The following is an 18,574-nucleotide window of genomic DNA, read 5'->3' as shown; positions in this document are numbered from 1 at the left end:
TAAAATGTCCACTCAAACTGACAAATTATCCTTATTTTGTGATTAACCATTTTTATTTTAAACAACATACAAAACATACAATTTGAAACATGAACCCCCCCCCCCCCCCGTCATCACCACCCACCCAGACAAAAATCAAGAAAAGATGACACAGTTACTACAATATTCAAGACCATACAACTAAATAATAACATAATAGACAATAAACCAAATAAACATATGTATAAATGACAACACCATAAGCCCATCAAACACGTCTCTCCCCAGCACAAAGCTTGTTAGGAGCCCACCAGAAAGCTCAGGTACTTTCCCCATTTCCTAGTATATACATCCAATCTGGCCAACCGTTTATATGAAATAATTTCAAACGTCGCCACCCTAGCCATCTCACAAGCGCACCCCTTCATTCTTCCATCCTCTTAAAATAATGTCTGGCTATCATTAAACTAGTCTGGACCCAGCTTCTTATGTGTTTAGGATTGACCCATCTCCCAGAACAAATAATCTGAGGTGCACACTGACATTGCATGACATAGTTTTTTTGTTGTTGTTTTTATAAAGATTATTTTAAAGGGGGGGGGAGACATGCAGCAAAGGGCCGCAGGTCAGAATCAAATCTGCAGTAAGGACTGAGCCTTGGTACATGGGGCGCACGCTCTACCAGGTGAGCTACCGGGTGCCCCACGTGACATAGTTGTAATATTCCTACAGACTCCTCATCGACAAATTATCCTTTAAAGTAACACATATTATATGCATACCTCTCATTACGACAGAAATTAAATTTTTAAGAATTCTTATTCTTACCTCTCCCATCCAACAGTAGATATAGAAAATAATGATCTACCCCATCCAGGCGTGATTGGTAATGTGTAATATGCAGCAGAACAGTGAGCTGGCCTTTTATGAAGTCAATAATTCAATGATTTTAAATCCCCCTTTGTCTTGTGGAGAGGTTTAATATAAGCAATAAATGGTTGCACATGTACTGCAAAGCTTAGACACATGTTTGGATGTTGAGATTAGTGTTTCATCTTTTACTGGCTCTATTTAACAAGACCCATTAGTTGTCAATTTTATGCATGAGAAGAAAGAAACAAAAAAACAGCTCTGCGTTTAAAATGTGGTCTTTTCCTTCTTGAAGCGGATAATACATGTTTGTTATAATAAACACCCTGAAGTGGGTCGGATATGAAATTAGCAGTCCAAAGCATGCAAACTGATTAGAGACGAGTGGAGCAGGAACACAGTGTGTTTAGCTGGCTCTGTGTGTCCTGCTCATTTCCTGCAAATCAAAACAAGACTCTGGGTGATGTTACTGTGAGCGAGTGACAGATTAGCTGTTAAAACAGGTACAAATGGATGTGAGTGATTTAGTTAATGCCAGTAAAGTGTAAGGGGTAGGCTGGGTCTGGTTTCATTCATTCATGCACAGATGATCTGACTTGACGGTGTTTTCTCTTCTAAACAAACCATTTAAATCGACACAAGCCTTTGCCTCCTCTTTTAAGTGTAATTTTATTATTGAAAGTGAGACCTTCACCTGTACTTTTCCTGCAATGACAAGTCAAAATATCTGCTGTGAAAACGTTACGAGCAATCATTGGTTGTTTATTCTTTTTTTAATAGTATAATGGTCTCAGGTTCAGGTTACTTTATTTGTTACCTTAGGTAGATTTGTTTTGCAGCAAGAATATGACATCCATTATGGCACACAACTATGAAAACATACTAAAAACCGATACAAGTACTCAAGGTTCAACCAATCAAGACGCACAGGAGAGAGAAATATAAACCATTCAAATAAATATTCTCTCAAATGAAATCAAGATAAAAGCAGGTTATAAACCGAACTAAAAATGCTCCTGTCATGTATGTGCAAATATCGATACAGCTTGTTCAGCTCAATGATAGCATCAGGAACAAAACTATTTTTGTACCGCTTTGTTCTGCACCTTGGGACTAAAAACCTCCATCGGAAGGGAAGAAGCTGGAAATCATTGCGTAAAGGGTGGGAGTGTTCATTAAAAATAGAGGTAGCTGTCCTCCGTAACTGTCTGGTATACAGGGACACTGGGTAAAGCTGTGGCTCACCAATCAGCCGTCTGGACCATTTAACCATTTGGTTTGAGGCATTTCTCTCCTTTAAGGATGCGTGACCAAACCATGACACCAAGGTATTCTTGCAAAGTATTTAACATTATGTTGCTTGGGGACAAATTGTATTACTTTTATATCTGCTGTGCTTTGCCGTGATGCACTGGTCGTTATGTTTGCTTAAAACTTTAATTTGTCAACGGAGAGTAAATTGATTAGCATAGATTACATCCTCTGTCACCCATAAAAAAAAAAAAAACGGTCGCCTGCAGCACAGCAGATTTCATTTAGCTTAGCTCCACTTAATTCTCTTTTCCCAGTCAGATCCTATTGAGACTGAGTTGGTCCAACGTCTGGTTACCAGGAAACGTGAATTCCTGAGGCCCTCTGGTGACCATCAATAACTGCACCTCCGAGCTGTTTATGTTCACAGATGAGATCCCATATGAAAACTGGCCTTCACTGACTTCAGGCACAAGGTATCTCCTGTCTAATGCATTCTTCCTTAATGAATTGATTACTGATTATAAGTAATCTGTAAGACTCTCAGCATTCACTGAAACATGGCTTGAAACAAACAAATGCATACATTTAAATAAAGTTTCAGTTTAACCAGGGATGCACTGAATCCAGGATTCGGCCAAATATTGGGCTTTTTGACGGGGGTTCGGTTTCTGCCGAACCTTATAATTTTTTTCCACCGAACCCTACGCTTGCACTACGCGCGTTACGCTGGTTGACGCAATGCCGCCGCCGTTGATTACGGGAAGGTGTTTACGTAGGTGGACCGTTCAATGCAGTTGGCTGTGAGAAAGTGAAAATGGAACTCGTGAGCAGAAAAAGTGTTTTTTGGCAGTACTTTCAGTCAAAAGAAGTTCAATTTGCAATGCCGATTTGTCTTGTGGTGGCAAGGACCCTAAACAATACATAACATCGCTGCTGTTAAGACATTTGGTATGAAACATTCGAAAGAATACGAATTGTGCATGAAGGAATCTACAGACAGCAGCCAAAATGCAGCAACTTCAGGTACTGCAGAGGAAGGACAGTCACAGCTAAAAACATATATGCATAATGTTACCTATTCTTTTTTTTTTTTTTTTTTTTACAGATAAAATAAAATGAAAAATACACTGCTGTGGACGTTGTTTACTTCATTAATGTGTTTACTGTGTTAATGGACTGAGGATGGGAGTGGGAGTGGGATTCGGTATTCGGTTTCGGATTCGGCAGAATCTTAACCAGTGGATTCGGAATTCGGCGGAACCCCAAAAATCTGGATTCGGTGGACCTGTATTTGAAGCGTTTCCTTCCCAAACTAACAACCATATCTCTATTTTGCATTGGCGAAATATGTTTCGGTGAAAGCATATTGCAGCCTGGATTGAAAATGTGCCTGTTTGGAACGAGCTGATTGCTTGGCCTCCGATATTGCTGCTTGCAGCTTTCTCGAGAACCGCTCATTAAAACAAGTTCTCACTCAACAGTGCACTTCCTTGGGTCCTGAGCAATACTATACACCCGCCATGACATAGCTGCGTCCCCCAGCAATGCTAGAGTATATGTCTCATTTGCTAACAGCTAACTATTTGGGACGAGGCTATTTCCCGGAACAAAAACGTTCATTCTGAAAGTTGCATTGCTGAGGCTTGAATTGTTTGAGTTTGCTACAATGTAACATATCCAGCAGGGGTGTAGCACAAAATTCTGTGTCCTGTAGAAAGGCATTCTCTATGGGCCCCTCCCTGCATCCACAGCTATTCTTTCCAGCATCTTTTTTGGCCCTCCTCACATGAGGTCCCTGGGTACCTGACACAGTCAGGGGTGGGACTAGAAGGGGGGCACGGGCTGGCACCGCGCCCCCCCTGAAATATGATTGTCCTCCCCCTGGTGGTGTCTTCTGATAAAATACACCAGAATTTAATTGTAATTAACACACTGCTATTGCATATATTCCATAGCTCTCAAGAGCTCGCACTACAACAAGCAATACACCCGCCAAATATGAAGTCTATCGGATGAACGGTTGTTGAGGAAATCAACAGACAGATAGACAGATAGACAGACAGACAGACAGACAGACAGACAGACACTTGTTCCATTTTAGTTAGATGTTCTGTCAACATTTTTAAAGGGGTATTCCCTCAATATTTGTAACGGCAACTTTTAATTTGAGCTTTTAGATTTTTGTCTGCTGTGCATTTCTTTTTCTTTGCTCAGAATGAACATGATCACATGTGCAGACTGGCTGAATATTTGAAACACAGCACTATTGTATGACCCAAACATGCAAACACAACAGTGTACATACTGTATACCTAATCTCTGTTTGCTGATTTAAGATAAGGTATATTATCTCAGCATGTGAGTCATGCTTCCTCTTTTAGCGCAGGGCCCATCCTGCCCAAGGTTGCGGCCCATCCGCATTTGTTCTCTTCTCTGTGGGCACTTCATTTTAACACTAGTTGAAATAAGCAGTATATAAATGGTGCTGTGTGTGTATAGTATCCATGCTGTGGATTGGATTTGGTTAATCGTTTGTCATGTTTTGTCAAACACTATCTTTACATGTCAAAATGTTTATGTAGGAAAGTGCCGCAGGCCGAACCTGTGGCCTCTGCGTCGAGGACTGAGCCTCTATATATGGGTGCGCGCTCTACCACTAGAACACCCAGGCACCCAAACACTCTTCCTTCTCATCTCAGACATTTTACACACTTTACAATTTCCGCATTGTCCCAGTAATACTTGCTTTCATTTTAAAAACAATCTGTCATTTGTTTTATAATGCGCACCCAGCTGTTCTGCTAAAAACATATAATAATTGAGTACACCATAATTGTTCTAAATATTGTCGCGCTCAGTGTCAGCCACAATTTAATTGTCTGTGCCTAAATTGTTTCACACCTTGCCAGCTGCGTGACTAAAGAACCCAAATATTTACAATTACTATTTTCATTTAATGAGCTTTAATCCCCTGTTACCTAGAACCATTCTCTTGATTGATCTTAATAAGATCTTAATTTTATATAACTGACATTACGATGGTAGGTTTTGGAATAAACTGCAGTACTGGTGCTGTCTTGTCAAAATGTTGTCTTTTAGTGTACATGTATGAAGAAAGAGAGTCTGGAAATCCGTTTGCCAGTGATCTAAATTCAGCAAGAAGTGGCTGCACAATAGGGAGCTTTTCTTCCAAGAAAGACAGATCTCCCCACTGATTACACTTCTGTGAGCGACAGCCTGGCTGTTAGCATGTCGACAGGCCTGGAGTTTATTTTCACCACCAATGGCACAAGACATAAGAATAAAAAGACTGTTTGTTCACACTGAGGTGGTGTAAATGAGACATGGTGCTTAACAAATGTGTACTGTAAACATTTTAGCGGATGCTATTACAATCTGAGCATGCAGCGTGAAGTTTCAATGTCTTCAAAGGCTTCCTAATTCACATGATATTTTGCTGAGACCAATGATTATTACCTGTAACCACAGGGGGCCAGCAAGTGATGAGAAACAAACTGAGTCCAAATATATTGCAATCAATATAACAATCATAACTCTCGGAAGACAACATTAGAGTTTCATCTGTATCACAGCAGAATCCTAATGACAACAGACAGAAAAACTATCGCTGTAATCGTGGAGCCTTTCATTACAAATTGTCATTTATTCATTCTCTATTAAGCAGTATATCAATTAATAGGGTCAAGGTTAGAATCATACTGAAATATGTTCTGTCTTGTAACTTACTTTATCATGTTTTTTGATTTCTGTTGATTCCCATGGTTATATACATACACTTATTACTAGGGCTGTCAGCATTAACGCGTTAATCGCGATGCGATTAAGGGATGAACGTAATGCGTTAATTTTTTTTAATTGTATTAATCGCATGCCGCCATTTATTAATTTATTTTCACTTCACTCGGCTTTGCGTCGTGCCTAACAGGCTACTATTTTGCCATTCAATGAAACTGGTAATTTACAGCCTTGTGGTGCATTCAAAGTTGTTGTTAAATGCCCTTTTGTGCTTGTTTTTGTCATTCAACAGCTATTTACTAGTGAAATAAGTTATTGTTATAGTGATTACATTATTATTAAACATTTTGACGATATGGCCTTAGCAATAAACAAGCTGTTCTTTAATGTCGCCAACTGTTTAGTACCCTTCTTTTTTTTTTAACTTTCTTAAAAAGTATTGGTTCAGGCACCGTTAAGGCACCGGTACCGTTTTAAAAGTACCGCTTTAGCACCGGTATCCAAACCAAACAATACCCAACCCTAATATTGACTCTAGATTCACATGTGTGACTAGATTAAATATATAATAAACAAATCTTAAAATCAAGTTCATAAAGTCACTTTCTTTGCATTCATTTGATTCCCAATCAAGATACACTGGTAAGGAAAGGATAAGATATGTAATGAAGGACAACTTAGCACAATACATTAAGACCTGGCAACCCTTGGTTTCTTTCCTGTCACAATGAAAGTTATAAAATACATATATGCACTGTTTTACTATACCTTCCGAGTGAGTTAGATGAGTAGAAATGACAGACTGGGATTGGGTAGGGTATAGAGGAACGAAACTCTCTATATGCACTATGCATTTTTTTTTCTTTTTTTTCTTTTTTTTTTATCGCTACCTTCGTTCTTTAGTAGTTCTTCTCCGGTTTTACATTGTATGCTTTAATTGTGTTTTTCTGTAACAAATGTTTTATGTATACAGATTAATAGTTGTAATTTTACTTTCACTGTTCTAAAAAAAAAAGAAAAATGATACACTGGTAAGAATTGCTTTCCATTGTTAATATGTGCTTAAAAACAGTTCTGAAATGCAAAATAATACAATTTTATTCATGTGATAAAACATGCGATTAATTGCGATTAACTATAGAAATTCAACGATTAATCACGATTAAGAAAATGTAATCATTTGACAGCCCTACTTATTACACAGCCTTGTTGAATACTCGATCAGTGTTGCCAACTCTTTTACGATGAAAGTAGCCACCACTATAGTTTCAAAAGTCGCTTAAAGTTGCTAGATGACTTCATACACTTATTTGCATGTTGGTGACATCATTGCGTGTCATTTGCATAAACCTTAGAAGTTGTGTTGGCTAACTGCCTGCTACTGACATGCATGGGAATGAATTAAAATATAATATATCTTATATCTTATTTCTATAGATCACCCTGTCACGGTTTTAATTCGCAATAATGACCCACTCTACATTATCCATTACATATACTGTACACTGGAACCATTTATAGTATGATTCAAATACTAGCGCAAATATTGGCCTTTCAATTGGTTTGTCATAAAATGTACAAAGATTGGTCTACATTGTCTACATACTTTATATAGCTTGGTAGTATTTTAGTTTCACAATACAATTCATTACAGTTGGTTTTTCATCAAAAAAAGGTGCTTATCATATAGATAAATATGTTTGTAACATTTGTGCTGTGTGGCCAATTACTAGAGTAATTCCTATTTGATGGAATGGTGCAGCCATAAAAACACATATTTGTTGATATATGATATCATATTGGCAGACATTGTAGAATACGATCATTTTTCTGTTTTGTCTTTGTTTATAGTTGCAGGTGGAGAAGAATGGAAACATACGATATTTGCTAATCATATGTTATATTTCATTAGTTACGGGCGCCTGGATAGCTCAGTTGGTAGAGCGGGCGCCCATATATAGAGGTTTACTCCTCGACGCAGCAGGTTCGACTCTGACCTGCGGCCCTTTGCTACATGTCATTCCCCCTCTCTCTCTCTCTCTCTCTCTCTCTCTCTCTCCCCTTTCATTTCTTCAGCTGTGTAAAAATATATATATTTCATTAGTTATAGGACTTCCTCTGGCTGAGATAAACACATTCTGTCAAATATTTCAATATCTGTACTGTCTGGCTTTATATTAATCTTACTTTTATTAATGTTTGTGTCTGCTCTTCTTTCTCTCTGTTGTTCTTTATTAGCTTTTTTAGTAAGCACCCTGGTAAAGTTTTTTTTTTACTTGAAATGTATTGCACTTATATATTATATACTGTACAGCCAGAAGAGGGGCACACAGAAAATATAGTTTTATATGAAGGACCAGATTCATCAAACCCCTGCAGGCTATATTTCCAGTGAGGTACCTCATGATCTTTACAATGAGAGTCTACCCATAATGTCTCGCCCATGCAGCGTTCCACAAACGATTCAGCTATGCAGGCTGGGGTTGATTGCATTCCCACACATAAATCACAGCACATCTTGTCAGGATGTCTCCTTGGGAGGACGTGTCCTTTACAATAATGCTCATACAGTAAAAAATATGGTGTTACTCAATGGCTGGACTATTGAAAACATTAATCCTAATATTTTAGCATCAAAAGTTAAATGAAACGTGTACACCAAACACAGATTGCCAGGGCTGCAACTACAGATTATTTTCATTGTCGATTAATCTGTCAATTTTCTCGATTAATCGATTAGTTGTTTGGTCTATAAAATGGTGAAATATGTGGATCAGTGTTGCCCAAATCCCAAAATGACATCCTCAAATGTCTTGTTTTGTCCAAAACTAAAAGCTCTCATTTGTGTCATCTAAAAATGTACAGTAACTCAATGTTCTCACTTGTGCATCTGCTTCCTGTCTGGACCCATGTATGGTGATGGGTTGTCTGATCTGCAGTGCTTTTATTGGAACACCTTGGACAGTGTAGGGCTGCCCCCTTTTAGTCGAGTAATCGATCGTTTAGGTCTTAGGCGACTAAGAATTCTTTAGTCGATTAGTCATTTTTTCATGCTGAATAACTAATTTCCAAGAAACATATGAGCACATCTCTGATAACCACAAGATTTAAAGTGGTGCTTTTGCATGATTCTTTGTGGAGAAACTCAGTTTTACAGATCTGTCGATTAAATCAACTAATCGATTAGTTAGTCGAGTAAGAATTTCTTTAGTCGAGGACAGCCCTAGTAGTTTGATGTGTTGACATGACTTCCAATGACAGGCATCAAATTGTGACATTGGAATTCAACTGAATTATGAGAAAGCAATGACAATGTTTTTTTTCTGAAGAGGTTTTTTCTTGTTTTGTTTTTTCCAGGAGCTGTCAATTTATTTACTTATTTATATTTTGCGACTTTTATTCTCTTGCACATTGCATTGCAGGACAGTAGTTTCCATCAAAAGCATTAAATATCCATACTGACATCAATATTTTTACAAAACAAGAGTGAAAGTGGTCGCTCAAAGTGATAAGCCTAAGGAAAATTATCAGCTGAATCTGCAGCTCCTTGGCTTTACAGGGCTTGAAAGTGAGTTTCAGCTCATTGTTAAGCTGTCAGGCCTGCAACTTTCCTCTCTCATAGAGTGGAGTTTTGTGTTGTTTCTGCTGCCCTAAAGTGCCCCCCCAAAAATCAGTTTACTGTTTGCATTGTTACGCACCAAAATACAGTACATTGTGTGTACTTGAGGTCTAAATAAGAAAACATTTGTAAAGGTTTGAAACTTGCATTGTTTATATCCATGTAGTGAACCTAGGTCTTAAACCTTCCCCGCCCTCTGAGCCCCCTTCCATTGTCAAGAAAATAACAAACTTCCATCCTAGCTTACTGTGTCTTCTCTTATAGCACTGCATGACAATTCCAGCTCTGAAACAAATATTCAGATGCTAGTCCAGCCATGAATTTTTAAATATTTTTTTTTAGAATATCTTTAGGCACAGTGTGAGGTCCTAGAAGGCCCTGACGGTTCTCCACTGATGTAATGCCCATTGCTGCTTTCCACCACCTGTAGATTAGTGGAATAGCATGAAACTGTCGGCATGTGCACCGTGTCACCCACATCCTCATGCAAACTAAAGGATACTGCTAGTAGTAAAACAACTCCACAGGGTACCTTTTTTTTTTTTTGTAACGTTTCCAGTGTGAACACACCACATATTAAAGTCCTGCCTAGAATTAGTATGTCGCACACTGACGGACATTGACAGAGCAAAAAAAGGTTGTACCCCAGCATTGGAAAACATCCAAAATACTTTCATTCCAGCATTGGCTAAATGATTTATTGGACATCCTCTGCCGGGAAAGATTCAGGTTAGCCCTTAAAAATGTGATGGTTTTAGGAAAACTTCCAAGCCAGATTCCTTCTAATGAGAAGTCTCACTATAACAGAGGCTCTAAATGAGGTCTTTGTGACTCCACTTGGTTAGTAACCCAAGTCCAAATCATTCAGTCTATCATAACTGGAGAGAAATATTCTTTTTGAGGCAGAGAGAATTGAAACTGTGGAATTCAGGGGAAATGAAAGGCATTGCTGCTCACAGATGCTCGTTAATTGTTGGAGCCTCATGCTGCTGCGTTGTGTGTGCTCTCTTTATCTGGGTCTGTTTGGGTCCACTACATTTTGGATCGGGTCTAATTGGACTGGGTCTGACTGTCTCAGAGCCCCTCTAGTCATCGTGCACTCTTCACTGTGTAAATTATGTATTCTTGTAGGATATAAAGAATTAGTATGAAGCAATAGATTGGGACACAGCGTATGTTTGTTTTGAGTGGGACAGCGTGCAGGAAATAATGTTAAGGTTATAGAAGGAAGGTTTGCAAATAAATAAGGTTATAAATAAAGTCATAAATTACTGGGAGGGGCAACAACAGCATGCGTAAAATGAACCATGAGTACCTAATCTGGCTGTGGCACTAAGGAGCAACCTGTGTGTTAGTTTTTGACAACTTTACTGGGGATTCATTACTGGGATTAATTGACAGATGTACAATAGGAGGAGAAGGAGGGAACAGGAGGAGTGGAGGTGGAGAAGGGGGGGCGGGTAAAGGGGGAACACCTACTCTTTGGCTGTTTTGTTTGTGTTACTGAGTCGGGACTGTGCAAGCATTGGCTAAACAACACATCTCAGACCTCCACCTGAGCAGTGCACACACTGGTCGGATATGGCTTTTCCACTCTTTATTTACTAGGTTTAAATAATCCCCAGTAAAGTGTTGGTGGTGGTGGTTGTTGTTGTTGTTGTTGGTTGCACTTGTCCAAGGATATAGTTACACAGGCTGTTCTCATGAACCATTTGTATGTATAGCTACAAAAAGTGATGCACTGTAATTCGTATGTATTCCACTTATTTAATACTGTATGCACCACGTTGACTGCCGCTGTATAAGACTGCGTAGGGAGGTCGTCGGTGTGGATTGGCGGGTCCTAAAACACAGGGCTTTCAAGTAGGGGAGTGGAGTTTGTGTCCAGAAGAAGTTCCGGGGGAAAACACAAGACTTTCACCCACTCTTGCCTCTCAGTCAGTGTCCCATTGTTCATCCCAAAAGTGTTGGATCGAGTTGAGGTCAGGGCTCTGTGCAGGGCTGTGCAGGCCAGTCAAGTTCTTCCACAACAAACTGGGAAAACAATTTCTACATTGACCTGTCTTTGTGCACATGGACCTTTTCATGTTGAAACAGGAAAGGGTTAAACGACCACAACCTCTTAACACCACATTAAGTGGCACCATGGAAACAATGCCATTGGAAAGTCAACTAGGACCCTTTCCTGGATCAACACAGCTCTGTCTCAAAGTCCACATTAGGGGACGGGGTGGATTTCACCCAGAAGGCCGCTGCTCGTGTCCCATTTGAAACCAAAAGTCAACGTTGACTTTTTTTTAAACTTATGTAACTAAGTAACTAGGGCTGTCAATCAATTAAAAAATGTAATCTAATTAATTACGTACTCTGTGATTAATTAATCAAAATTAATCGCATACATAATTAACGGTGCCTGAACCGATACTTTTTAAGAAAGTAAAAAAAGAAAAGATAAAAAAAGGGTACTAAACAAAAGTTGGTGACATTAAAGAACGGCTTGTTTATTGCTAAGGCCATATGGTCAAAATTAAATGATTTAATAATAATGTATAACAATAACTTATTTCACTAGTAAATTGCTGTTGAACGACAAAAACAACCACCAGATGGGAAAAGGACATTTACAATAACTTCAAATGCACCACAAGGCTGTAAATTACCAGTTTCATTGAACGCACCGTCTGTGTTGTTTCTCTAACGGCAGCTACAGATTGTTACATACCGGTGTTGAATCCTCTACAGTAAAACACAGTCAAACTTTACACCGTTTAGCGTTAGCTGTCAGCATTTTAACCGTGTTTAATCCAGCTACTAGCTAGCGGTAGGCTAACGTTAGCTCCTGTCGAGTATAGTGTTAACTAGCTAGCAGTAGGCTAACGTTAGCTGCTGTCGAGTATAGTGTTAACTAGCGTCACGTGCAGCGGTGTTTGTGTTGCCTGTATCGTCTTCAGAGCATCAGAGAGAAGCACAGACATATCAGTGGCACCAGATTTCGGTAGCCAGGGTTGGCAGGAAAAGATTTTTACAAGTAAATGTTCCAATTAATGATCCAGGCAGCACATTCTCATCTCCCTCCTTCATTTTACAGTCCAATGGTGGCTAGAACGACTCCGGGTCAAACGTCAATATGGAATGGATTAATCTGCGTTATTTTTTTTTAACGCGTTATTTTTTTCTCAGATTAATTAATCGAAATGAACACGTTATTTTGACAGCCCTATAAGTAACGTAACCTAATGCGGATAAGAGGTGATGTCATCTCATGATGTGAGATCAGGTTGTTAAATTGATATCAAGCTTCTCATCTAATTCTACCAGTGGCAAAATCACATTTTCTATTATGTCCAAGTATTATTAAACCTGCTTGGTTTTTATAATGTGAGCTATAAGAAAGCAGGCACATTTAAAGCGTAACTCTCGCCAAAATGCAACCTAGGGTCTTTTTGTGAATGTACCCGAGTCAAACTTTCTTTTAAAAGCATATTTAGGACAGAAGCGCCACTTTTAAGATGTACCGTATTTTTGTTTTTCGGTCAAATGGCCTTTTGAATGGGAGTAATAGGGGCACTTTTATGCTAGCCTCAAAATCACTATTTTTAAAACACAAAGAAGGCTCGACACAACATGAAACTTTTCTCCAAGTATCACCAGGGGTTCTACACATGAACTCGAGCATTGAGAACATTGTTTGTGTACCCAGAGTTTACTAAAAAGAGAGGTTTTGAACAACTCACCGTAGCTCTTGTTGTTTCCGGCCGCTACCACCTCGGCAGTCAAAACGAGTCGATATCAAAACAAGTAGCCACAGATTTAGTATATCCCTTGTGCACCGGTGTAGTTAAGGTGTAGAGCCCCTGGCGATACTTCGAGCAAACTTTCATGTTGTGTCGAGCCTTCTTAGTGTTTTAAAAATAGCTATTTTGAGGCTAGCATAAAAGTGCCCCTAGTACTCCCATTTAAAAGGCCATTTGACCGAAAAACAAAAATACGGTACATCTTAAAAGTGGCGCTTCCGTCCTAAATATGCTTTTAAACGAAAGTTTGACTCGGGTACATTCACAAAAAGACCCTAGGTTGCATTTTGGCGAGAGTTACGCTTTAAACCTATTACTGTTATACTGTATGATCAAGCTAGAAAAGAGTATTGAAATATGGATAATAAGGAGCGGAAAGTATACCTAATACGCATTACATTGAATTCATCATTGGAAAAGATGCAAAGGGCATTATTGTCTGTTGTAAACTTTGTTTGCTCAGAAAAATGCTTTATATGAAAAAACACAACATCCATTACATCAAATCCTGTAGCAATGTTAATTGTTTATTTTATGTCGGTTAGCTTCTTTTCCCCTGGGGGGTATATGAGGTAATGTTTCTAATTACTCCTCCCATCCAGTAATTAGTAAAGTGATTTTAGTTTAATTCTGTCATAATCTGCACACGCCACGCCATTTTTGTTGTAGTTTGAACTTGTGGAAAGTTTGATTCCACCTTAGAAAACCCACTTCTGTGAGATCTCACACAATTTACTGAAATAATATCATCTCAATTGTTTCTCGGCAGTTTTGTTGGATGTAAAGGAAATAAGAGGTTGTCAGACCCGAGCTGATCGAGCGTGATCAGAAAAATCAGTTACATCCTAGCCTGAGGATGTGAGCTAGCTTGTATTTTTAGTCCCTTGTCTTTGACTTGTTTATGAGTCTAATAAGAAGTGTGTGTGTGTGTGTGTGTGTGTGTGTGTGTGTGCTATACAACAGCAGCCATGTTTGATGGCGAGTGGCTCTGGCAGCCACGATGAGTTCATGAGTACCCCCTTCTGTCCTCATGTGCATTGTGGAAAATGCTTGCTCTACTGAATCTGTCACAGCTGTCCACTCACATCATATAACGTCATGACGATACGGCCCACCACCATTCTCACACACACACACACACACACACATATACACACACACACACACACACACACACACACACACACACACACACACTCCTGTTCACAAACAGGATGTTACATACTGAAGCCCGTCTCGTGATTGGTTGCCTCGTTTCCCATTGATGAGATGATAGAAACGGGGTCTTATTGGCAAGAAATGGTCTGTGTCTAATGATGAGGTCTGTTTCCTACATTGTGTGTTGTCTGTGTGTGTCTGCCAGCACATCCATGCACTCTTGTTAATGGGATAGAATAGACATTTCAGAGATAATTTTGACCACTACAGTGGGTGTCTCCAGGTGAAAGTAATAAAAGCTTTAATAGCCATGAATTGATACGACACCTGCCTTAGTAGTAAGGGAAAGGCGATTGAGTTCCTCCAGAACAAAGCAGGAACACTTGAAAATGTTTGATGTGTTTCAACAGGCGTTAAAATACTTCAAATTCATTTTAGACCCCGGCATAGACTGGTGAATGGTTCAGGGATAATTCTCTCACCCCTAAGCTGAAATCACAGGCAGGGAGATAGACATATTTAATACAACAGCGCCAGCTTGGCGAGCAGGTATGCTAATTAAAATATTCACTAGTTTGTTTTGTTCAGATGTAGGGCAGACAAGCATGCAGAGAGACAGACAGACAGACAGACATTCCGTGACCAGCTGGTAATGTTTAGACAGACAGGTAGGCAGGCGGTTATTCAGTCAGGTTTTCAGCACCATATTCTCTTGTGTGTCCTCTGGGAGCCTCCGTCTCCACTTACTGGGATGTGTGAAGAACTCAATCACAGCCCCCGGCCCCCAGCTGGGCAGGGTCGCAGTAATTAAACTACATCACTCAGCCTCACGAGAAGGGTGTGTTTCTCCATTTTACTTCTTTTTCTCAGCTACATCTTTCACCTTTTTTATTTTCGCTGTTTTCTGTCAATTTCTTTAAAGGAATCATTGAAAATGTTGGGATATGACTTTGGCTATCTCTTGAAGGAGCAGCATTTAGGATTTAAGGGTATGGCAGGAATGGAATACAGTATTCATAATTATGTTTTCATTAGCGAAATAATCACCTGAAACTAAGAATGGTTGGTTGTTTTTGTTAGCTTAGAAGGAGCCATTCATCTCTACATAGGGGAGTGGGTCCTCTTCCACGGAGCCCGCCATGTTGCACCGCCATGTTTCTACTGTAGCCAAGAACGGCAAACCAAACACTTGCTTGTGTTTTTACATTGAAGTGAAGGCCACCGAAGGTTCTACTACATGCTTGGAAAGGGAGAGGTATTCAGTTGGTTGCAATCTGCAACCTAACCGCTAGGTCCGCTTGGATGGAGCGCAGAGCAGATTTTTTATTGAACTCAAATCTCACAAATCCATGTTGTTTTTACCCTTCAGTTTTTGTACACACTAAACAAACAAGATCTAGCTTGTTGATTGGTGAGCTTTAGAGGTTCTGGTTAGGCAGATTTTTTTTGTTTTTTACCTTTGGACAGAGCTAGGCTAGCTATTTGCCCGTGCTTGCAGACTTGCAGTCTACATGATAAGCTAGCTAACTGGCTGCTGGCTGTAGCTTTACACTTTTTATCGTACAGACATGAGAGTGGTATTAATCTTCTCATCTCACTCTTGGCAAAAAAAGAGCATTTTCCAAAATGTCAAACTATACTTTCTAAGTTAAATTTAATATATATTTTTTTAAAGCTTAACAAGCTGCCAAACAAACAGCCCTGCATTTGTCTTTGGCACTTTGTTGTTATGGCTAACTTAGCAGATAGTTCCCTATTGACACATCCCGTAGCAACATTAGCATTCTAAAGGTCTTATATTTAACGAGTAGGACTGTGTTCAAACACTGTCTCCTGGTGAGCATGTCAACCATTGTGTTCAGTCATTGGCCACTTTACACTTCCATTCATGTTCATGAAAGCTCACCCATCGAACTGTGAGGAGGAAAGTGTAATTTGGTTGTAAAAGCATTCACCCGGGATTGAACATCATTATCAATCATACATTTTCTTCCAAGTCACATATTTTTGCATGAAGAACAAAAAGTAATAGACAACTAAATGAAGTGAAGTGTGTGTTCCTTCGTACAGATTTTGATGTGTAGCATGAATCACTCGTATCTCTCCTTCTTGTTCTGCCATTGTTCCTTCAAGCTTAAATTAGTTCAGGTTCTATTTTTATTCCAGCGAGGAAAGGCTAAATCCCAGCATATACATTTAATGAACCACACAGGATTGGGTACTTTATTGTGTATGTGTGAATTTGTACACCTATTTGGAAATTATGTAATGTATTACTTTAGTATAAATGTGTCTTTGTAAATGTATTTGTGAATTTGATAATAAGAATGTGTGTGTGTGTGTGTGTGAGACGGATGATAGCATCACCCTCCATATTTCCTCTGCCGGTGTCTGGCGCCCACATGGATATATTGTGGTGATGATAAAGGGATATTAAAACTCATAGCTTCTTTCCCTGCCCGACTGTCTGTCTACACACTCATCAAATCACAGGCAACATGCACACATACAGACACACAAACATGTGTGCACTTAGCAGAACAAAGTGAGTTATTGATTGCCGAGGATATAAAAACAGCACAGAGGCATGATTCATGTTTTATATCCTCTTTTTATTCTGTTTCATCAGATCACTGTGGCTTTAGGTACAGTGAATAGACTACTCTTACTTGCTTCTCATTGGTCCATTAATGTCATACCAAGAACAGGTGGCTGTGTTGTTTCCACAGTGTCCATTAATTTTATTTGCTTCTAATTGAAACGCCCACATCGTCCTGGCATCTGGACTTCAGTGGTGATAAGGGGCACCTAAATGCTCTATTGAACGGATTGGGCACAATGGATTGTGGGATACCGAGGAGGGCTGCAAAAGACACATAAGTTGTACGCTCCAAATTTGGGCAGAAAAAGGCTGTATTTCTCAGCTGCATCTAGAAAGGCCTTTGATCTGAAACAGGTTTATGGATCCATTTTGACTAGAATGTGTGAAAAGAGACACAGATAGAGTGGGTTTCGATGTTGAGCACCATGGAAAGAGACAAAGAAAGGGTTTGGATGTGTACTTAATTCTTTACAGAAAAGTTTCCGTCATTGTGAATGCATGTATGCTGTGTATGCTGTGTATTAGAGACTTTTCCGCTAAACGCTATTTTGAAGTCCTCATCGGTATTTCATCTTTAAGCCTTCCCTGAGCTCTGATCGTCTCTTTGTGGTTCCTTCCTCTCACTGCTTATGTCTAAATCTAGGTTTCCTACAATTGAGCTGAAAATTAAAAAAAACAGCATTTGGAAATCTATCACTGTCTAAGAATGTCATAAACTGCAAAGCCTGTTCATGAAATATGTATAAACAATATATTATATAGTATTACATAACAGGCACTTTCATCACAGCAGACTGATTTCATCCATAATGATAATTCCCATGCTAAACACAGATGTGCTTTATCGGTTACCATGCCAACTGGTAACCAGGGAGCAATAAGCGACCTTTCTTGTTTTCTACTTTTTTCTGTGTGTGTGTGTGTGTGTGTGTGTGTGTGTGTGTGTGTGTGTGTGTGTGTGTGTGTGTGTGTGTGTGTGTGTGTGTGCGCGTATGCGCATGTGTGCTGCATTTCTTTCAGTCAGCCATGTGTATATGCTACCCTCCATATAAAAGCTATTGTACCCTTGAGGATTTTCTGCCTGCTCTGGGGCTCCCGACGGTACTTAACTGAGAGGTTTAAAAAAACATGCCCATTTGGGATGTTATAAATAATATCATTTATACTCAAATGTGTTTTAAAAAACGCATCATGATTGTTGTTTTTTTTTCAGCGAACAGAAAATGATATGGCAATTCAGTCTAGTAATCAGGCTAATTTCATTTCTCTCAACAATCTGAGACAGACTTCTCTCAATCTCTTATTTTGTCTCTCCGCCATTGTTGGTCAGATTCGCTAGCAAAATATAGCTATACAGGATAGAAACTGACATTACCAAAAGAAATGATATTGAGTGACAGTTTATGTGTAATGACCTTGCCCACAGAGTGTGTCTGTAGCACACAACAGTGCAGAATGATGCTACACAAAAATCAGTTTCAGCAAGTTTAAAAGTCAAATTGTTGGCAAGAATATTTGAGCTTCCTTAAAAAGCTGGCATAT

General features: G+C 39.3%; 1 protein-coding gene and 1 long non-coding RNA gene across 4 annotated transcripts in view; both read left to right on the top strand.

Annotated features, from left to right (window-relative positions):
* Positions 1-18,574, top strand: part of cacna1bb (calcium channel, voltage-dependent, N type, alpha 1B subunit, b) — a 219,325-nt gene that overhangs the window by 57,284 nt on the left and 143,467 nt on the right. The window lies entirely within an intron of this gene.
* On the top strand, positions 221-7,037 carry LOC116034745. Its single transcript, XR_004101195.1, has 3 exons — positions 221-346; positions 1,644-1,649; positions 7,027-7,037. It is a non-coding gene; the product is annotated as an uncharacterized LOC116034745 (long non-coding RNA).

This window comes from Sander lucioperca, chromosome 14, assembly GCF_008315115.2.
Source record: "Sander lucioperca isolate FBNREF2018 chromosome 14, SLUC_FBN_1.2, whole genome shotgun sequence".
Classification (NCBI taxonomy): domain Eukaryota; kingdom Metazoa; phylum Chordata; class Actinopteri; order Perciformes; family Percidae; genus Sander; species Sander lucioperca.
Note: the sequence above shows the minus strand (reverse complement) of the source record. Positions and strands in the feature narration are given on the sequence as shown.